The sequence below is a fragment of the Medicago sativa genome, chromosome 4, assembly GCF_051527215.1.
Source record: "Medicago sativa cultivar Bolivia chromosome 4, Bolivia_mono, whole genome shotgun sequence".
Taxonomy (NCBI): domain Eukaryota; kingdom Viridiplantae; phylum Streptophyta; class Magnoliopsida; order Fabales; family Fabaceae; genus Medicago; species Medicago sativa.
The window spans coordinates 16,260,339-16,284,117 of NC_140752.1; the positions used below are offsets into that span (position 1 = coordinate 16,260,339).

The following is a 23,779-nucleotide window of genomic DNA, read 5'->3' on the forward strand; positions in this document are numbered from 1 at the left end:
CATGTCGATTGCATAACAAAATGGTTGGTGATAAAAAAATTGATGCCCTATTTGCAAATCAGAAGCCTTGACTTCTACAAAGAATGATACATAGAAATCTATTAATATTATAAAGAATTCATAGATTGCTATGTATCATTCTTTGTAGAATCCAAGGCTTCTGATTTGCAAATATAGCATTCATTTTTTGTCACAAACCATTTTGTTATGCAATCCACATGATATTCATGCTTACATAGAGGAATTCCAATCTTTTTTTTTTTTTTATCTTTAAATTAAGTTTGAAATATTATGCAAACATCAATTTCTTGGACGTCATAAGAGAACTCTTCCAAATTAATACTACCAGGGTTTGGTGTGTAAACTTTTATCTCCAATGGAGCTGTAACTGTTTCAACAGATAAACCATTACTAACATTAAAAACTCTCTCACACAATGCAAAAAATTTCTCATAAGACATGTCTTCAATTTCTAAGCGCATTTCTCGAAGTGGACCAAACAAAATTTCCACTTCATCATCGTCTAAAGCAATAGCTTTTAGATGACTTTGCACTTACTTATTTAAAGCAACAACATCCTTTTAAAAAACACATAAACCTAAAATAAGCCGAGCCTAATCTGATCCTAAATTAAAAAATAACAGAGAATTTTGGCTATTAATTTTTTTCATAGATTATCAACAACAGAAAACATTCGTAAATTAAAAAAAATATTTGAATATAATTTGAAAGGGGAAAAATATTATCAATTATGTAAATAATTTATATGGTTTAATAAATTGAAAGCTCAAATTCAATTTATAATGAAGTAAAGTTTAAAAAGAGATACAATATTAATGGCATACCTTTCGTACTTTGTCGATTCAATCTGTATGATTAATTGAATTATAAGATCTTCATCTTGAATGTCATCTTCACATTTATCATCATCAAGTGTTGTGAACTGACTTGACCCAAAATTGAACACACAGTCGCCCTTGTTAAGTTATCGTATCTAAAAAACCGTTGAAACCAATGTTGACATTATCAAATCGGGTATAAAATGAGTTGAAATGATACAACTCAAATATTGAGTTTGTTAATAAATCTTGTTGACTAAATTTCGTATGTAATTGGTCGACTCATAGAGATCGTGATATGTTTCTGATAAAAGGAAGAATACCTAGAAACACAATAAATGAAAATCAAATAACGAGAAGAAGGGGTTTTTTTAAAGGATCGTGAAGAAGAGTTAGATATGAAGAGAAATAATTTTTTTTAGATCTACACAGGAAAAACAAAGAAGATGAGTGAATGGATGAGAAAAACAATGCGTCTACAACTTATTTATATTCTGAGTAATGAGAGGGAGGGCTCAATTTTAGGGTTAGGGACTATGGGCCTGGGCCGTGAGATATCAGTTGTGATTTTAATATGGCTATTACTTTTACCACCCTATTGATTTCCTACGCGCTATAATTTTTTTTTCCAAATTAGTCTTTGCTCGGAAAGTAAAATCCGAAAGCTATTCGACGTATAGAATTTGAAACTGGATGAAACTTAGAATTACAGAACAAAATTGAATATAATAATAAGAACAAATTATTGGACATGACTAAAATAAAAGAAAAAGATGCAAAGAAACAAGAAATAAATAAAACTCTAATTTCAATAATAGATCATATTTTTCAAAGTACATTTACATCGCCATTGAAGCTAATTACACAAATTAATTAAACAGCTAAATCTAAACATATGGTAAAGGAAACTTTGATGGTCAACCTTACACCCAAATAGGTCAACTTGACACCCAAACAAATGGTGCAGATTTGCTGAGTGGTACCATGTCTTTTGCCCATTCATACAACCCCTAAAAAGCTAGAGTAACCTTTTTGTACGAAATGCCTACGTTGGAAAGGCATTATAGAAGAAAAAATAAGGGGGAATGTTAGACGATGGAATGAGAAATTGTGAAGGATTGATGAGTATTTACAGAGAGGAATTTCTGAAGGATAGTGCAAAAAATGTAATTTTCCATTAATTGCGGTAAAAAATATGTGGTAAAACGTGGTCTGACTAGTCAATACCTTTGAAAAAACGTGTTTAATGAGCAACTCTTCCCAAAATTGTTCGTTTAATATAATCCGAACAAGCTCAAGACTGTGTTAAATTTGGCACTTTATTTGGTTAGGGAGAGTTCAAATTATATAATTCGAACCAGTTCAGGATATAATTTTTTTCATGTGGTCCACATTGCACCGACATTTTCTGTGGTTCACAACGCACATAAACTTCTTTAAATTAGTGTGCATGTTTTCATAACCAATAAACCACCAAAAAAAAATCATGGATATTACGGTTCTTGATCTAAACACCAAGCTAGCTGCAATTTACTTCAACATGGGAAAACTACTTCATCTGTTCAGGGTCCAGAATGATGTCACAAACTCTGAGTCAACCGTCAAATCAACCACAGAGACACAAGGAGGGTAGACAATGTTGAGTATCGACGTCGACCGACTCATCTGGAAGAGTGCAGTTCACGTAGATGAAGCTCAGAAATGACGACGACGTGAGAACGATGTTCTCGATAATTTTGCAGTACAGTACTACACAACCGATCGAGTTGGACGCTTCATTGGTCAAATTTGTTGGAGATATTCCAAAAAATTTGATCTGGCCTAGAAACTACAAGGAGATCTAGGCTCTGGTTGAGGAACCCGACAAAGATATTAATTTAGTTGATCCATGGTATGTCATGTTTTATTTTAGCTGAGCAAGGTTAAACACGTTCTGGGACTATTCAAATTATATAAACAAAAATGTTTAAGATGTGTTTGAATTATATAAACCAAAGGTTTGGAGGATTTGTCGTGAATTTAATGTTATTTTTGATCGGTTTAGACATTGTAAATGTCTCCTTGGACTACATTCATAGTCTAGGATAGTTTCAAGGCTATAAATAGCCATGAATCCTTCAACAATTTCATTCATTATTCACTTGTCATCGGTTCTAAATTCCTTACACTAAGTTCCTCATGTTATGAAATTGATCCTTAGCATTGCAAGATATTATAAAGTATATAAGAATAATAGAGAGAAAGAAACAAAGAGAGAACAAGATATAGTGTATTGCTTCTCAAGTGTGTACTTTACATGGAAATGTAGGTCCTATTTATAGGATACAATATAAGCAAGTGAATGACCAAAGTAATTAAGGACCACTAACCATCCATTCACTTATGGGAGTTATAGGAAGGTGGAAGAACCATTCATTCACTTATGGGAGTTATAGGAAGGTGGAAGAACCATTCATTCACTTATGGAGTTATAGGAAGGTGGAAGACTAAGGATGGACATCCACTAAAGTTAATATATTCATAACACTCCCCCTTGGATGTCCATCAGGATATGCCTCATTAAAACCTTACTAATAAAAAACCCAGTGGGAAAAAATCTCAGTGATGGAAAAAGAGTACAACATCCTTTTGTGTCATAATCTGCCTCGTTAAAAACTTTACCAGAAAAACCCAGTGGGATAAAACCATGGTTAAGGGAAAAAGAGTGCAGAACACATTTTTGTCTCCCCCTCATAAAGACAACAAAGAAGTTTAAATAATCTTTTATACCAGTTACTCAAAATCTTTACTTGGCGGTGACTGTGTAGAAAGATATAATCTATCTTCATACTCTTCTCCAAATTAGCGGCTCTTGAGATATCTTCATATTGAGTTGTTTGAAAGAACCTCCTTTTAAAATTAGAATACCACAAGTTTCTTGTATGTATAAAATCATAATCTTTAATGAAAAGCATTCTCCACTTCCTTGATGTGGTGTTAGCATTTTCAAACAACTGGGCAATATTGTTCTTTCTCTGAGGTACAAATTGTATGTTTGACTTTGCTGCAATATCTGTATTGACAAAACTAAAACAACACAATATATATAATAAGCAAAATACATTAGTGTCTTCACATGACCAATTCAAGTTGTTCATAATTTTCTTGAGGACATGATCTTTACTCACATCAAGTGACATCACAATCATTCTAGTACATAATCAATTAGATTTGTCCATATCAACATTTATATAATAACAAATTTTAGAATCTCTTCAGGATTTCTAATAATATTTTATACCATTATCATAAAATCGATTATAACGAATTCATTTCCAAATCCTTAAAATGGACAAATGATGTCACCTTTTCAATAATTTTGATAGTGTCTATTACGCAAATGAAATCCTTCAGGGAGTTTCATATATCACTATCAAGTGAGCCATACAATATTGTAGCACATCTTTCATATAATTTGAGCCTTTCATGTGCTACTGAATTTAATCAAGTATGAAAAAGTTCTTGAATCCACATCAGGTGAATATGTGTCTAAAGAATATGTCTCTTAAAAATAAATGATAGACAGTTTTACTAATTCACTTCAGGTGAACATATCAAACTCTCTCTCTCTCTCTCTCTCTCTCTCTAACAAGGTATTAAAAATTGTCAATTGGACTAGCTAATATTTGTTCAAGTGAACAAGACCATAGTTAAAATTTTTACATCATAAATGGGTTCTGAAGAACAAAAGAGAGCTTAGAAATCAACAAAAAGGAAGCTTAAAGCGTGTGAAGAAAAGTGCTCCTGAAGTCAAAAGTGCTTCTGAAGACAAAGTGCTCCTGAAGATGATGACGTCATCAAAAGCTGAAGTTCATCAGAAGCAAGTTACTCAGAAGCAACCTCATCAGAAGCTGAAGATTCAAGATTTAACACTTCAAAAGCTGTCTATTGGATTTGAAAGCAATGCAGAAGACTGGAAATACAAAGCAACGGTCATTTTGTGAAGATTTGAAGGCATTGGATGCTTATCTTCAAAAAGCGTTGACAAAGTACAAAGTGTACAACCACTATCTCCACTACTCTGCAGTGTCCACGCTACAAGACAAGAAAACAGCTCCAGAATACAGCTGCCTGCAACAATGTTCCTTCACAATAGGAATGGATTTCAAATTGGTTCTTCATAGGACAACAACCATATCAGGCAAAAGATCATTGGTGATTGATCAAACTTCAACAACGACTCTTTTGATGTGCTGGCAATTTCACAACGTCTCTTTCACACCTCTATATAAAGGAATGAAGACTCAGAGATTGGCATACGACTCAACTACAATTTACAAGCGCCAAAACTCTGCTGAAATTGTTCTGCTTTCAAAGTCACTTAGAATTTCTGTTTTCAAGTTCATATCTTAGAAATTCTAAAGTCTTAAGAGTCTGTATCTGATTTGTATTGTGAGCACCTCTGATTGTATATCAAGTGTTCAACCTCAAAAATTTTTCCTTGTAATTTTGTTTGATCAGAAGTCTCTTGCTTGTGTGTTTGAGCATTAGAAGTCTCTTGCTTGTGTGCTTGAGCATAGGAAGTCTCTTGCTTGTGTGCTTGAGCAATTTGAAGTCTCTTGCTAGTTGTAGCAGTGAGCATTTGTAATTTGACATTACATTTTTAGTGAAATCTCCTTGGAAGTTCAAGGGGGACTGAACTACTTTCGGATTGTGGAAGGAACCAATATAATTGTTTTGTGTCTTTCTTCCTTCTCTCTCTCTCTCTCCCCCTCTCTCTCTCTCTCTCTCTCTGTTTTTATGTGCTGCATCTTAGTTATGAACTTCACTTCAGAAGCAGTCCTCACTTTACTTCTTACTAGTGTTTTCAGCTTAGGAGAAAACGAAGAAAAATCTAACACAATTCAACCCCCCTTCTTGTGTTTTTCTCACCTTCAAAGTGAATGACCAAAGTGATTAAGGACCACTAACCATCCATTCACTTATGGGAGTTATAGGAAGGTGGAAGAACCATTCATTCACTTATGAGAGTTATAGGAAGGCGGAAGACTAAGGATGGACATCCACTAAAGTTAATATATTCATAACACCTCACAAGAAATGTCTTCAATTTCCAACCACATTTCTCGAACTGGATCAAGCAGAATTTCCACTTCATCATCATCTAAAGCAATAGCATTTAGCAGATTTTGCACTTCCTCGTTTAAAACAACAACATCCTTTTCATAAACACATAAACTTGAAATTAGGCAAGCCTATTCCGTTGCTAAATTATTAAAAAAAAAAAGAGAGAAAGAGAGTTATGTTCTCGTTATGAAAACAAAAATGTTTCAAGAAAGGAGTAGGATGATAGGTTTTATGAAGAGCAAAAGGAAAATATAGCTTTTTGACTATATTTAGTACAGTGGTGATATTTATTATCCATCAATTTAATATTGTCATTTATGTCATTATAACTTTTATCATTATTAGAAAAATGATAAGTACTATAATATAATATAATTATTCATTTATAATAAAATATTATAATAATCTAGTTTTGATTGAAATTACAATCTTTAATTTGAAACTTATTTTATGAAAGTCATAATGACTATGTTTGCAGATATATTATTACAATGATATTGAAAACTTGTAATCGTCAGACCTATCCAAGGCAACAACATAAGTCGTTTCCAAAACACTCTCCATAATTAAAGCCCCTTGATTTACAATATTTGAGGCAGGTGGTGTCTTGATTACAATGTTCGATAAAACCGCAAAATTTTCCACTATTTGCACCTACATTACAGAAAATTAAACATTGTTAGACACATAGTCTAATATTCTGAATAACTATTTCATATTTCAAAGATATTATAGATTTTTCCATAAAATCCTACAACTTAAAGATTAAAATGAACAACGAAGTTTTGCTAAGAAAAATGAATAAGGAAGTTGGAAAATAAAGACTTAAAGATTACAATAAAAACATATTCATTTAAAAACATAACTATCATATTCTACAAATGCAAATCATTTCGTTGAAAACATAACAAAGGTTTCATTGTGGAACTAGATTGTTGTTACCTTCAATTTGAACTGAAGCAATGCACATAATTGCAAAGGTAAACATGAGAAGAGTCATGCGGGTTGCCATTATTTTTTGATAGCTTGTCAAGCAGTAACACCTTACAATAGGCTATATATAATGACAAGGAAAGTCAATGCAATAAATTAAAGGGTAATGCTTCCGATGCCCGGGGCATTAAGAACAATAAATTATTGGGTCCCACTTGTTTTATCTCAATCAAAGTGATAAATTAGTCAACTTGCTCTTTAAAAAACACAACATATATGGCTTCCCACATCAATACACGCGCCTGTTTACTCTGCCAATTAATCTTCTTTTCTTTCTAGATTCTCACTAGGCTTTTAATATAAAAAAATCTACAGCCTTTTGATAAATTAATCTTTCTAGAAGAAAATTCACGAAAAAAATTGGTATGAGTACATGTTTTCGCGTGAACTAGTTTGAAAGAAAAAAGATGATAAACAAAATTCACGGGAAAGAAAATTGGTTTGAGTGAAATTCACAACGAGAAATTTTTTTGTTAAGAAATGAAAGATGCAAGTGGATTTAAAAAAAAATATTCAAAAAAAGTTCACATGAAAAAGAAAGGAAAGGACGCGTGTTGTATATTATTTTAAATAGTATTGAATGCAACCTTTATTACTTTAATTAATTGGTTGACTAATTTCTACTTTAATTAAGGTAAAATATTCAAAAGTAATTGAAACATAAACTTTATATTGGCTTTCCAGCGTTTCTCAAAATTCACCAACCCAACCACCCCCTTTCCAAAGACTTACCACTGATGAGGCCGAAGAAAGGTACAAGAGTCTCAAGGAGGTTGACTTCACTCCTGAAAGAGGATTTGACTTAGCACATCTGTCTGCCACCCAACTTTTGAAGCAACCTTGAAGGAGAAGGGCTGGGAGAATTTAAATGCGATGGTGACCAAATACAACAACAAATCCATCACATTAGAATTCTTTACTAATGAATTTTATGAGAAGGAAGGTGTTTAGTTTGCTATTGTGCGGGGGAAGAGGGTCGATTACAACCCACGAAGAATTAACAGTTTGTTGGGAATACCGGTACTTGAAGTTTGTGATGTTGAAAGGAGAAGGATAACACACAACTGGCTCGAGGGTCAACATGCATGGGACGAATTGCTAGTGGATTTAATGAAGGAAGGGAAATGGTGGATTTGAAAAACACCAACAAACAATCTTCAAAGGATCAACACTGATGTTAGCCTGCAATTTCGACAGGCTCATTTAATGTGGTCAACATTTAGTTGACTTTTATCTGTGCATGAATCGAAGAGTACCTCATCCCAAATCAAGAGTTTCGACGAGACACGAGCCCAGCGAGAAGAATTTAGAGTTCGACGAAGAATTCATAGTTCTACAAGGCAAGACCAAAGGAGTGATGTCGAAGTTAAGCAAAGGCAAATTGAAGCGGGAAGATTCAAATTCAAGCCAAAGACGGTTTCCTCTAGTGGAAACGTGGGGACAAGCGGTTGTCCAAGATGGAGGAAGTGCTGATCATGGGACTAGGCTTTTTCCAGTTATTTCCTTTATGTATAAATAAGAGTTTCCTAGTCATAAAATAGGTCGCAAATCATTTACAGAAATTCTACAACACTCAAACTACTGGCGTCTAGGGAAACGAGTTATAAAGAATGTATGTAAACTGATTTGTCGTACCACTTTTACTTTTAATGCAATGCATTTCACCTTTCCTTTAAGTTTATGTGTTTAAGCTTTTACCTTTTTACTTCATGTATCCTCAAACATGTCGAGAGATAGTGCCTTTCTTACTCTAGAAAACTCATTTTGCTCTCTAAGTAACCTGAGTGCACTTCGCGCCCCTTTTTACAAACTATTTTTTTCCTCAAAACCTTTGCAACACATGTCTTGGGATTTCAAGTTCGGTCCCGCTTGTAATAATCAAAACTAGCCCATAGTTTGCTGAAAACACCGGTAAACAAATTGGCACGCCTAGTGGGACCCTGTTTGTGCAATTGATTTAAAAAAAACTTTTTTTCAAAACAAAAAACCTTTTTCAAAAACCTGTCTCCTTGAGAGATCCGTTTTTAAGATTTTGTTACTATTTTTGGTTAACTTTATTGCTGAAAACACCAAGTGGTTTTTGTATGCATAAATCTATGGCTCGCGCCAATTCTTCCTCTTCATAATCATCTTCACAAACACCATTTTCACAAGCGAATACTTTGTCAGGAGATTTAAACGTGTCAACCGCCGTGGGGGTAACTATGGCTACGCCACTTTCGACAAAAATGAGAGTAACTGCTCCCTCAACCGTTTCGACGTCCACACCAATGACACGAACTGAAATGGGAACCTTTGTGCCCCCATTCATTGATGGTGTTCCTTTGTCCACTAGTGTCCCAGGTTCTCCTCTTCCTTTAGTCAGGCTTAGGCCTGATTATCGAAATATAGTTATGCAGAACCTGTCTAGAGAACAACAGTATGGTATGCCAACTTCGATGATGGGGAACATACAAAATAGTGCATCCGTATTTCCAAATCATGCAAATCCTTTCACAGTTCACAACACACATAGTCCTTCCAGTTTTAACGTTTCTAGTCGAAACTCTCTACCAGCCTTAAGGTCTGATTCAATGAGATCATAAAGGCGACAGATGGACGAGAGTAATCACGAAATAATTAATTTGTTAACACATCCAATTGGTACAATGTTTAATCCTTTCATGCAGGATACAAACCGAAGTTACCAAGCCTTTGCCACACAAATGGAGAGAATAGTGAATTTTTTTACTCCTCCACAACCTGTTCAACAACCGGTTCCACAAGTACAAAAGTTTTAAACTCCACAACCGTTACGGTTGATCCAACCAATGGTTCGGAGGCTACAAATTGTGCCTCAACCCCAACTTGTCGCAAGGTTTAAACTGCTCACTATAGCAAGGTTTAAACTTTCGCCAATGATAGAAAAATTACAATACCTCAAACTTTCGCCCAAACACACTCCCATTGTGTTGAATGTGAACGTTTACTGATCTTACGAAAGCACCGGCTAGTTTGCATAAAGGTTTTGTCAAATTGGCAACGGAAAAGGTAACACTTGCAAATGTTGGCTCACCTAAGAAATTTTTTTCTGAGCTTAATAACTGGGGATGTTAGGAAACATATGTTATATTCTAAAACTTAAAATGATAAGAGGCTCAATTTCACGTTGAATTATCGAGTCTATAACCATTACAAGGGAGAAAAGAACAAGACATCACAGTTTTAACAATCGTGGTTGTTATTTTAATTCAATCAATACCCAAGGCATTCTTATGGAATTAAGTAACATGTTATTTCTTAGCAGACAAAGATGTACTTAACTTTAGAAGATAAAATACATGCTCTTTTCTCAATTGATACGTTCCTTGTGTTTCTGATTAAAAAAAAAAGTTCAATGAAAAAAAATTAAAAAGAATGTTGTATACTTATATTTAAAAAGAACATTAAATCAGCGACATGTCATTTTTTTAAATGAAGACAAGTAAAAAAAACACACTCCCATAGGGATAGAACATGGAAAAAGGAGTTTGTTTGCTTGAAAGAGTCAATAAATTCAATGATTGTTAAATTGGGCCCAAAGGCTTTAGTTCAACATTTATTTTCTATTATTGGCGAAAGTTTAAACCTTGCTATAGTGAGGGTTTAGGCTTTGTTTTTTGTGTTGACTTTGGTGTTGATGGTTAGTTTTGTGTTAGCTTTGGTTGTAAGCCTTAATTGGATGTTGTCTTTATTGGTGTTTAATATCCAAGGTGTAAGGGTTTAATTTGGTTGTTCCGCCTACAAACGTCACCCTTTGTTGTTTTTTATGATTTGGTTGTTCCGCCTACAAACGTCACCCTTTGTTGTTTTTTATGTCTTGTCAGTCTCTGTTCGTCTTGAGCAGTTACTTGCTTATTAATAAATTTTGCCATTCAAAAATAAAATGAATAGACTTAAAATCAATAATCACCATTTTAAATAAATTACAAAGGCAAATAAGTAAAAAATTATCGCATATAATAATAATTTATCATAATTTCACCAAGATTTAACAACGAGAAATTTGGGGTGTTACATCAAACTTCAGAAGAAGATAATAGTCTTATTGAGGTTACAAGGTAAGTATAAGAAGAATCATTAATCTATGAGACAATTTTACTACAAATCAAAGGAGAAAGGGCAAGAAAATTTAGGAAATTATTGTACAGGCCCTTATATCGGCCAAAAATCCCACTTTTAAAAGGTTTTATTATTGAAGAATTGTAAGCGTGGTTATTTATACTTTGATTTTATTCACCATTTGATTATTTAGTTTACCTTTTCCACACACATTAAAGTAATTAAAACTCTATGTTCTCGTTGTGAAAACAAAAATGTTTCAAGAAAGGAGTAGGATGATAGGTTTAATTTTATATTGTCACTATAAATTTTATCATTATTAGAAAAATGATGTCGTACCCTAAATTTTGACCAAAGATCATGCATTCATACACCAACACGTGTCCTTTGACCCTGATCAGTCTTTGACTTTTCAGCGAAAATTTCGGCAGAGAGGCATTTTAAAATACCTCATATTTGGTTCTGAGTCGGGCCCTCTTCTCTCAATTTTCATTTTTTATTTTTTTTAGTTTTTATATTTTTTTGTAGTTGTTTAATTTTAAATTTTAAGTTAATTACTTTTAGTTGTTTATTTATTTATTTATTTATTTATTTATTTATTTATTATTATTATTATTATTATTATTATTTATTTATTTTATATATATGTATCAAAAATCCAATTAAGTCCAAAAATATCCAGCACAGGCTGTCGCAAGCCTGTCAAGCATTTCCCTTTCATTCCTCTCCAAGTCACACAACCTGTCATGTTTCCTCTCCAAGCCACACAACCTGTCATGTTTCCTCTCCAAGCCACATAAATTTTGTCTCAATCCCACTGCTATATAAACAGCAGCAACACACAACAAAAGAGGGAGCCAATTTCGAACCAACACAGAAAAATACACCCACAGAGCCAATTTCTAAACCTGCAAGAAAACAAAACCTCAAAACCCATCACACTAAACTGGATCCAAATACACAAGGTAGTTTTCATCTAACTTTAGATTTAGGGCGTTTGAGTCGGATTTTGGAACTCTTGGTAGTAAAATAGTGTAGAGGAGAAGGAGTAGAACCAAAAGAGCTAAAAAAAATATAAAAAAAAGGAGTATAATCACTCCGGCGCGGCGGCGCGGCCCTCCTGGTCGGTCGGCCACCGCGCCAACCACCCCTTCTCCATCGGAGAAGACGACCGAGAAAGAATAAGATGGGAGAGAGAGAGAAGAGAGCCTCTCTCTCTAGAATTAGTGAAGAGAGAGGAGGAAATTTGCAAATGAAGCAGAAAACCGGCCCCTGCCCCTTTATACATTCACTGAACCGGTTCGGTTTGCTTAAACAGAACCGGTCTGACCCAAGCCCAATATGCGTTCTAGCCTGCTTCCCAGGCCCAATCAGCTTTTTTTACTTTCCTGCACATCCCTCTTTATTACTTGCACCCCCTCCCTAGCACTTTATTTTATTTCTCATGCATTTTAATTCTTTCTTGCATTTTTATTTTTTCCTTTCGCATTTTAATTCCTTTCATTCACATCTTATTTTATATTCATCATTTTGCATTTCTTTTTTATTTTGTCATTTATTTTATATCGCATGGAAATTAGAATGTATTTAGGGTCAATGTAAATACATATAAATGAAAAATAGTGTGTGTGTGTGTGTAGTTTATTTCTTTACCGCTTTATATATAAAAAATGCAAAAAATTAGGTTAGTGACCATGTCGTGATCCAACGTCACTATAAGTCAACGCGCATTTATTTTTTATCGCTCCGTTAGTTTAATTTTCATCATTATTCAAAAACAGCAAAAACAGCAAAAACATTCAAATAACAAAAATCACAAAAAAAATATTTTCATAATAAACCTTGATTTTCAATCAATCAAGTGATCGTTCTTTTTATTTTATTTTCTTAATCAAACATCAAATCAATTTTAATTCTACTTCAAGTCTATTTTCTTTAACATAAAAAATACAAATCAAATACTCATTTGCCATTCGAATTTTCATTTTAAAACCTTATCTTCAAAATATAAAAAACACTCAACAAATCAAACGTCAATTTCTACCCCGAACTACGAGGTTTTGATCCCTTGCTGGTATGTAGGCGAAGGACACGCATCCTTCCAAATCAATGAAAAATGTAGATAATTAGGTCTCTATTTTTCTTTCAAATTCCATTTTTTTAAAGCAAGCAAGTTTATAGCACAATAATTAAATAAAATCAAGAGGTTCTCGTAGAGTACTACGAATATTTGGGCTGCTTAACACCTTCCCTAAATATAACCAATCCCCGAACCCTTAATCCCTAAAAACGTGGCATTTGAACCTTTTCCCACTTTCTTTTGAAAAGAATTAAATGTTCAGTCGTGAAATCAAAAGCGGGTCAAACGCTGGCATTTTTGAAATGTTAGAAAATATTATCTTCGGCAATTATTTTTATTTGTAGTAATGTGTGTTAGTGTAAGTTTGGCTATCCAGGACAATTGGATGATGTGTTACTGGCAGCCTTGCGTCGGTCATGATCTCAGATTGGGTCGTGACAGCCACCGAAGCTTGGGGAGACATATTCTTCTGTTATGCATTAAAAGTTCGGGTTGGACCACATCAGCATAAGATTAATTTGATTGCTTGTGTTGATGTTATGTCACTTTCCACTTTTTTGTTTACTACTAATCATTTCTAAAAATTGTAGTCTCAAAGTATTCTTATGTACCATTTCCCTTTTCCACCCTAATTGTTTTATCTTCTGATCATCTATTAGTATTATAGGCATTAGTATTTATACTTGATCCATGTCTTGCATTCTGGAAACACATTTTCAACAGTCCCTTTTCTTATTTTCAACCTGCTGTATTTGTTACTTTAAGAGTATTTCAATGATGCAGAATCATATATTTGTGATTGATTTTCGTCCCTCTCATCTTTTCTTATATTTGGTCTTGGAAAATATCTAGTGTATTTTTTATTATATGTAATGATTTACAATGCAAACTCAACCCTTCTTGTTACTGCTTCTCACATCTAACACGTGTTACTAAATAAATACTGTAGAGTACAATGTTCATTCGAGACCTATATGAGCAAAATTATGAATCAATCCTGCATTTTCCGGCAACAGTATAGTAAAACAATTCTTAAACCGTTAGAAAATGTACCTGCAAAACTGGCAATAAAAACATCCTTGTAACTTATTACATCCTGAGACGTCTCTATCAGCAGATAATGCGACATACATTTACTATATCTGTTCAACTCAGAGGTCAGCAAAACATGATCATAATCGGAAAATTATGCCCATAATAAAAGAGTTGACCTTGATAATTTGGGTCACTTTAGCACTTGAAGTGGTGAGATACCACATAAACTAGAAGGGTTCAACTTCATTTTTTTCTTGGGGAGAGTAAAATTGTGTCTCCTAAAGGGTTGTCAATTTTTTATACCATTCAGTCTTGCTTTGTCTCCAAGACATTAGTTGCATCAGTAGTTCTACCTTTCAAGCATACGGTATAGTTAAAAACTAAGTCAAAATTAATGTTGATGTTCTGGAAAAATCGTGGTGCGGTTTTCGTTAAGCAATTTGGAGCTTTGGTTCTGAAAATATTGTGGCACAATTTTGGATCAAACTTTTGGTATAGTACTGTGTAAGAAGCTCGAAATCATGGCGTGATACAGGAAAAATGTGGCGCGATTTTGCCTAGATCTAAACACTATATAAAGCTTCATTCTTCAATTTTTTTGAGATCATCAAGAGAGAGAATATTGGGAAATAAAAGGACATAACTTTAGGGTTGAGCGTCTTTGGTGAGAGGTTCTTGGGTTGGAAAACACATTTCAAACACCTTGCGTAGTAAGATCTTTTTAGAGAAAAGATAAATATTTTTTATTGTTTTCTCTTAGGATTCACCGTGGGTTTGAGTGGCTTGAAAAATTGGTAGAAATTATGATATCTCCTTTGTGAGCTTGTAACTAATTTCTTGTAACATCTTTGTATCACTCTTATCATAGTGGATTGAAGAGCTGCTCTCTTCCTTAGATGTAGGATGAGTAAACAAATATTGGTGTGTTGATTTTCCTCTCTTTCTTATCTTGGTTGCTTTGGATATGTTTGTGGTTTGCTTCACACCTAGATCTAGGTCTATTGTTTTTTTTTTTTTTGAAGAAATAGGTCTATTGTTGTTGTTGCTTAAATCTACTTTACTCTTAATTACTCCTTAGCTTTACCACGCACATCTAATTTTATTGGTGTGATTTTATTGTTCAATTTCACAACAGGTATCTTGAGGACTCTGGTGTCATTATGTAGAACAAAAGAAGGAAATATGTGAGAAAGGAACTAGGGAAGATGATCCAAGTTACGAGGCCATCTCTAACAGTTTTGGCAATAACGATATGCAAGGAAAATTCCATTATAAGCTTCAATTTTTATTAAGTGTTTATGTTCAAGGAATAAACAATTAATTGTTGTTGTTGCTTAAATCTACTTTAGCTTTACCACGCACATCTAATTTTATTGGTGTGATTTTATTGTTCAATTTCACAACAGGTATCTTGAGGACTCTGGTGTCATTATGTAGAACAAAAGAAGGAAATATGTCATAAAGGAACTAGGGAAGATGATCCAAGTTACGAGGCCATCTCTAACAGTTTTGGCAATAACGATATGCAAGGAAAATTCCATTATAAGCTTCAATTTTTATTAAGTGATTATGTTCAAGGAATAAACAATTAACTAGATTATTTACCCGGCGTTGTCCGGGTGTTGTCCGGGTTGCATATATAATATTTCTCTTTGGCTTGTATTATAATATTTATTCAAAATATATATATCTTATAGATAATAAGAAAAACTATTACTCGTTATAACCCACAATTTATCAAATAAACTACTAACATCTATCTAAAATATAGAATTAATATACTTTAGTTGAGTAAGTTGTAATAATAATCAAGAAATGTGTTTAGAATAAATAAAGAGGGCACATGTAAGAAAAAAAATTATTTCCCCAAATATAATATTGATTAAAATAAATAACCAAATAATTATTTAAAATTTTCTCAATCAATTTACGATTTAAAAAGTAAATTATTATTTATTAAAAAAATTGGTTACAAAAAGTTTATTTGAGCTCCAGATGCTCACCAGGGTTATGGATAGGGAAAGAAAAAAAAAGAGGAAAATATTAGGGTTTTATTGAGGTAGCATCTATAATCACAAACTAATGATGCAAATTTAGATCCAAAATTTTAGGGTTGAGGATTAACATTTAGGGTGTGTTTGTTTCAAGTTTACCAAATTCATTCCTAAGAATAATATTCCTTGGAACATAAAGATGGGAATTTTATTCCAAGGTATTTAGAAAAAAGATGTTTGTTTAACACTATAATATTCCTAGGAACCATAAAAATAGGAATTATAATAGGAAATTACTCATGAATTTATTCCCATCTCCATGGGAACTTTATTCCCACCCTTTTCTTTGGGAAAATTTTTCTATTCCCAGGAACGTTTTATACCCGGGAATAAAATTTAGTAAACTTGTAACAAACATAGGCATATGTATTCCTATCGTTTTATTCCCAGGAATCTACAAATATAACTTGAAACAAACGCACCCTTAATGATGCAAATTTAGAGCCAAAATTTTAGGATTGAGTTGTTGTAAACCTAATAAGGGATTAGTGGAGGGAAAAAATTATGTTAAGTTGCTGCAGACTTAACAAAATTAATAAATAAGGAAAAAATTATGTTAAAAATATTCTCTAGTACCTTTGCATTGATTGTTATTCCATAAGGTGAATGAATGAAGGGTTGAATTTTGTACTTTAATTTCCGTAGGAATGCCTAACTCAAATTTTGTGTAGCGTACTTATCCAAATATATCCCACCTTTCACCTAATCCCCGTTATAACCCTGAAGACCTCAAAAGTGTGTAATGATATTGACTTTGATTGATATTTAGAAACTTTTCAAGCGTATGGTAATATGTAGACCTGCATGTCGACTGGTAGAACCCTATTTCATATTGATGCGTGGAGTTGTGAATTGGTGGATGCGAACAAGTCAAACTAGCTCATCTTTAGCTAGAAGGAGAATGAACTTTTGGGTACTATCGTTTTGTCAGGTAACTGTTATTTTACTGTCGTTTGTCACTGTTGCAAGCAAATTCCTTGAGGACAAGGAATGGTTTAAGTTTGGGGTTGTGATGACATGCTGTCATTACGTAATTTTTAGGACTTATTTTGACATTTTGATAGAGTTCTAAGCAACATTAAGTGTCCAGGAGCAGTTAAAAGCATCAAATTTGGAAGAACTGGAATGAAGCCATCGTACTGCGATTTGCTAATCGCAATACGATTTCTTGAAGTCAGAGAGCATGTTTTTTGAGGAGTTGGATCGCAATACGATCCATCCAATCATGATACGATTTCAAGAAGGGCTTTTAAGGAAATTAGGGTTCAAAGATGCAATCGTGGTACGATTCTCAAATCACAATACGATTTGGTGCGATCCAGATTTGCCTATTTAAGCTGAAGTCAGTCTCAAACAAAGGGGATTACGATTTTGGAGAGCTAAAGTGCGATTTTAACACCCAGAAGGCTGCAGCGGAGAGGATTTCATCATCTCTAACCCAGTTTATGTATGTTTTAATTCTTTCATTGATTATGCTATTTGTAAACTCAATTATGAGTAGCTAAATCTCTTAGAGATTAGGTCGAAGATGAACCTATGTAACCCTAATTGATCATATGTTGCTGTGAAACTCTGTTGTTTATTAATGAATTTCTAGTCTTTATTCAATTCAATTGTTCTTAATGCTTTTTATATCCTGATCAAATATAAACATGATTTTGTGAGATCGAATGACTACTGACCATAGCTTTCGACTTAGACCTAATTGAATTGTTCTGATAAACATGGTTAATCTAGGAATAGATAATCGTTTGTTAGTGATATTAGGTTAACGTTCATAAAACCTTCAAGGATTATTAGACCACCTAAGGAATTAGGGGCTGTAGTTTAAGAAGAGGGTCCTAACTCAAGGGATTGATTAGGGATAATTTGTTAACCATCGTAAACCTAGAAAATCATTAGTAATAATAGGTGCAGTAACCAATTAGGGGAAACATAGAGGATTCGAAGACCTGATCTCATCTCTCTCCATATTTTCTTAATCAAATCTATTTCTTTTATTTGATTTCTTAAAATCAAACCAAATCTACTGCCTAGTGGCAAATCAAAATAAACTTTTATACATCCTATTTTTATAACGCAATTAAATTATTGAAGTTAAAAACAGTCCTCGTGGGAACGATATTTTTACTACTTCGATAGTATTTGGTGCACTTGCCAGAGATCTATCATCTCTCCTCTAAAAAAAATCTATTTTTTGAGAAGCTGCTCTTAACAGCTTCTCATTTGAAGCTGTTTTTAGATTTTTTTTAGATTCTGATTTTTTTGAAAATCTGTAACAAACGGATGCAAAACTCTAAAAAGTGATTATTTGTTTAAAAAAAGTGATTTTTTTCTTAAAAAAGCTATAACAAACGGGCTCTAAAACGGACCCAAAATGTAACGTCCAATTTTAAAGTTTTAATTATTGAACATTAGCGGAAAATATCAAGAATAATTTTTTGGAGAAATAGGCAAAAAAATTAATTATAAATCTTTTGATACCAATCTTTGTAAAATTCATAAATAATTATTATACATCCGAAAAAAATCATAAACAATTAAAATACTCAAAACTGGGCATTTAGTAACTACTACCAAAATCGGAGTACTATGTAGGCATTTTGTCCACTAATTCCCAAACTATCAATCTAATCTAATGAAGTGGCACTTCTAAAATGTCGAACTCCTCAGCTTTCGATGTCATCGGCGGTCTTCGTCTTAGTCTCTAAATCTGAAAACAACACTCTAATGAGATACGAAATCCCAGTGAATAATACACACAAATTTAAAAATGAGTATTGTTCTCAGCCGGCGCGGTAACCGGAAAAATCAACCATGGTATCCGCTTTCTTTCCAAAATAGTCTTTTAAATAGATATAGTTAATACACTTAAAGCAATCAAAATATTATTGTTATATGGAGCATTACCTCATCTAATATGGGGTACAAGACCCATCCATATGGAGCACATAGCTCATCTGGGCAAGTAACTGTGGGGTACAAGACCCATCTATATGGAGCACATAGCTCATCTGGGTAAGTAACTGTGGAGTACAAGACTCATCCATGTGGAGCGTATAGCTCATCTCATGTGGAGTACAAGACTCATCTGTATGGAGCACATAGCTCATCTGGGTAAGTAACTGTGGAGTACAAGACTCATCTGTATGGAGCACATAGCTCATCTATATGGAGCACATAGCTCATCTGGGTAAGTAACTGTGGAGTACAAGACTCATCTGTATGGAGAACATAACTCATCTCATATGGAGTACAAGACTCATATGTATGGAGCACATAGCTCATCTGGGTAAGTAACTGTGGAGTACAAGACTCATCCATGTGGAGCGTATAGCTCATCTCAAACACATTTACAAATAGCAGGCATAATTATCATTACAACAATCATCTCAGTAAATCACTTTTAAAAATATAGTATAACAATCATCACTATGATATACTACGTATAGTGAACTTATAATCTTAATAATGATGTAGCTTCATTATGAATCATATGGTGGCCACTCTTTACTGTTCGTATATATATATATATATATATATATATATATATATATATATATATATATATATATATATATATATATGAGATGGGATCCGTTGACACCAGGTGTCAACGGATTCGTTGACACCAAATTATTAACCGTTGATTTTGTTTGATCTAAAGGTTTATATTTGTTTAAATAAAATCACGTGACCATATCTTTTGAGATTTCCATGCCATAAATATTCATAATTTTTTTTTTTGGGAACAATACATATTCCTAATTAGTTCTATTGGTTTCCCTATCTTCTCCGACCGATTAATCATTTTCCATGCTCTAACTTTTCAAAACTATTTTCATGGTGTTCATCTTCTTCTAATTAAAAACATGGTGTTCATCTTCTTCTAATTAAAAACGAAAGCTTATCTTTTCAAAACAAGTAGCTATTTTTGATTAAAAACTAAAGCTAACGACTACCAAAGATAACTTTTCAAAACGAAAGCTTATCTTTTAATTTTAATTAAAAACAAGTAGCTATATTTGATCTATGTTATGTTAATCCAAAACAAAAAATTACCACCATTACAACATAATAAAATGGACCATGAATAATTTTTGAGAAAATTTATTTAGTTGATGTTTGCCATTTTCATAACAAGATGACCAACCGGAGAAGAGAGGAAAACTGGTAGATCAAATTAGGAATATTTATTATTCCAAAAAGAAATTAGGAATATTTATGGTATGGAAATCTCCAAAAGATATGATCACATGATATTTTTGATTGAACAAATATAAGCCTTCAGATCAAACGAAATCAACGGTCTATATTTGGTGTCAACGAATCCGTTGACATCTGGTGTCAACGGATCCTGACTCTATATATATATATATATATATATATATATATATATATATATATATATATATATAATTAATTAATTGACTTCCACCTCTCTATAAGACCACTCTAAAAGTGGGATAAATTCCTTAATCAAATAAAAAGGTCATTAACCGTTCAAACATCATATATTTATAAGCATTGTTATATATAAGCAGCTCACAGTCCATTAATTATGAAAGAGTATATCCACCGATCAAAACTCTAAACAATTAACATCAGCAATTCAGGAAAGACTAAATAATTGAATTTCATAAAATTCACCAATTAACAGGGTTAGGTTTTCATCAAATAAATCATTCAAATAAATTGTAATTCTTCTCAAAAATCAATATACCATGGAAGGGTTAAAGGGTGTGATTACTCACCTCTTGAATCAAGACCAGATTAACAATCACTCTTGGATTATTCTTTCTTTGCTGCCCTAATATATTTTCCCCGTTTCATCTTCAACGTGTGGCCTTCTCTTTTATTATCATCCTTTGGTTTAGTCTTCTAGTGATTTATATAAATCTCAATTGATCCGATCTACATTAAAGTTGGTAACTAACTGTCCTTTGTTTTAAATTTTAAATTAATAATATATCAACTATAATTATCAAATATCCATCCCTATTAGATAGCTCATTCGGTTTCCCATTTAAACGATATGTATCAAATTGGATTTCAAAAGATCATTTCCCCTAGTCTAGCTTCTACTATTTATTTTATTTATACAACCAATTCTAAAAAAAAAAATAGCTATAAAATAATAAATGTAAACTTAAATTATCATACATTGTCTTATTTTAATTAAGATCATCAATCTAATTAAATTTAAACTTTTAAATTACTATCTTAATTTTTTTCAAAGTTTAATAATTTCTACTCGGTTTTGGGATGTTACACAAAATCTCTAAATCACTTTTATTTTAATCAGTAACAAACGGACCCAAAATCATTTGAAAATAATCCAGTTACTTTCTGAACTTTATCACTTAGTTTTTTTTCTTCTTCTTTTCTGCTAATTGTGTTACATTTTTTTTTTTGAGGGAAAGATGCTTATAGCATTTGCTAATTGTGTTACATATAAGGTAGATAAGCGAGTTCCTTTTATTCTTAGCCATGAAAAGAATATAGGCATGCTATTCTGTTTGCTGCTTTGTTCTTCCAACTTGGTGCTGCAAAAAAGTAATCAAATTAGCAAAATAAAAATGTAAAAAATGTACAAAAGTCTTGAGTATGCAATTTACTAACATTTAAGATTATTGTATTTCTCTCGAGTATTTTACAAAATATTGTTTTTATTGATAATATATTTGTTGCTTTTAGGATTGAATATCATTCCTTTCGAGACATATTTTGGCACAAATTTTAGAACAGTCCCAAATATAATGAGAAAAGAGAAACAAACACACAAAGAAATGTTTACCCAGTTCGGTCCAATTTGACCTATTTTGGGGGAAAGATTGATCTCTCCAATTTACTATCAACGATTTCTTACAAAGAGATACAAATGAGTTACAAGAAATTAGCTTCAACAAGCTCACAAAGAACAAACCTAATTTCTACTCATTTTTCCAATCTCACCAATGAACAAGACACTCAATGATTTTCACTCCCTTAAGGTGTTTACAATGTTTCCCAACCCAAGAGAACCCTAATCAAAGCTACTATTTGGGTAGTGGTTGATCGTCTCCATGGATTTCATCACCCAGCTGCCTCCTTCCCATGGAAAAGCTACTATTTGTGTAGTGGTTGATCATCTCACAAATGACACCCACTTCATTTCTCTCCCATCACACTTCACAGCGGAATCTCTAGTTCCCATATTCATTGCTGATATTTAACGGCACCATGGGAGGCCAAAAACCATGGTAAGTGACCGCTGTCGAATCTTTGTGAGTCGTTTTTTGCAGGATCTCTTTAGATTGAATGGCACTACTTTATGTTTCTCTAGTGCGTACCACCCACAAAAGGATGGGCACACAGAGGTTACCAACCAGACCTTTGGAAACCTTCCTTTGTTGCCTCGTCAGTGATAGTCCGTAGTAGTGGGTATCATATCTTTCGTTGGCTGAACATATGTATAATTTGTCCTATCATTCCGCCATCAAGATGGCCCTTTTTGAGGCTCTATATGGAAGGGCTCCCCCTACCATCCGTTCTTACACAAAAGGGTCGACTATCGTTGCAACACTGGATGAGACGCTTGCTGTGCACAATTACCAGATTCTAACAGTCATTAAGAACAACTTGCAACAGGCGCATCTACGAATGAGGAGTTTGGCAAACCCTCACCATCGTGATCGTGAATTCAAGGTGAAGATTGGGTGTGGCTGTGACTGCAGGCTTACATGAAAAAAACTATGTGTGACCGCTGTTAAGATGTTCTTTGTTCCTTATCAGATCAGTAAGCGCATTGGCCCAGTATCTTACGAATTGACTCTTCACCGGTATGCATTCATCCAATCTTCCACGTCTCGAACTAAAGTTGTTCCATGGTAATCCGCCTACCACTCTTCCCGTTGTGGACTCCTCTGTCGTGGGCACCATGGTCCCACTCCAAATCCTTGGCTCAAGATTGATCCACACTAAGAATAATATCGTGGCACAAGTGTTGATTCACTGAGAAGGACTCCCCGCCATGGAGGCTACTTTGGAAGACAAAGACAAAATGTTGGAGGCCTATCCAAATGTCCACATTGAGGATAAAGTGTGTCTTGAAGGGATGGGTAATGATACGCAGGTGCCAATAGCAAACTCAGGCAACAACCATATTGGGCCGAAGGAGGACAAAAGCCCAAAACTAGCAAGGGAAAGGAGAGTTCCCGTGTGGGCCAAGGACTATGAGCTGGCTAATGCAAGGAATGGGAATAGGAAGCTTAGAAGGACCCAGAAGATGGACAGCTGTCCTTCATAGTAGAAGGAATCTTTTATCAGTTTCTTTTTATTTAAATTAGTTACCTCAATAGAGGGATCTTGTTACACCTGTCATTGATCATATAGGGTTATATAGTTTTTATGAGCTATAAAACCAAACAGTTTGTAAGATGATAATATAATGAATTAATATCAGATTTCTCCTTCTCTCTCTTTATTTCTCTGGAGCCTATCACCTCTTGAAAGTGATTTATCTTTCTATCCCTATCATTGTATACCTGATTTAACATTATCAATAATAGTTTCAACAATATTCTAGATTTGATAACCAAACAAGGCCGATT

General features: G+C 33.5%; 1 long non-coding RNA gene across 1 annotated transcript; it reads right to left on the reverse strand.

The window, feature by feature from the left end:
- Positions 1 to 6,310: 6,310 nt before the first annotated feature.
- On the reverse strand, positions 6,311 to 6,976 carry LOC146926748 (uncharacterized). Its single transcript, XR_015008140.1, has 2 exons — positions 6,888 to 6,976; positions 6,311 to 6,599 (listed from the first exon to the last, which is right to left on the reverse strand). It is a non-coding gene; the product is annotated as an uncharacterized LOC146926748 (long non-coding RNA).
- Between the last annotated feature and the right edge of the window lie 16,803 nt (positions 6,977 to 23,779).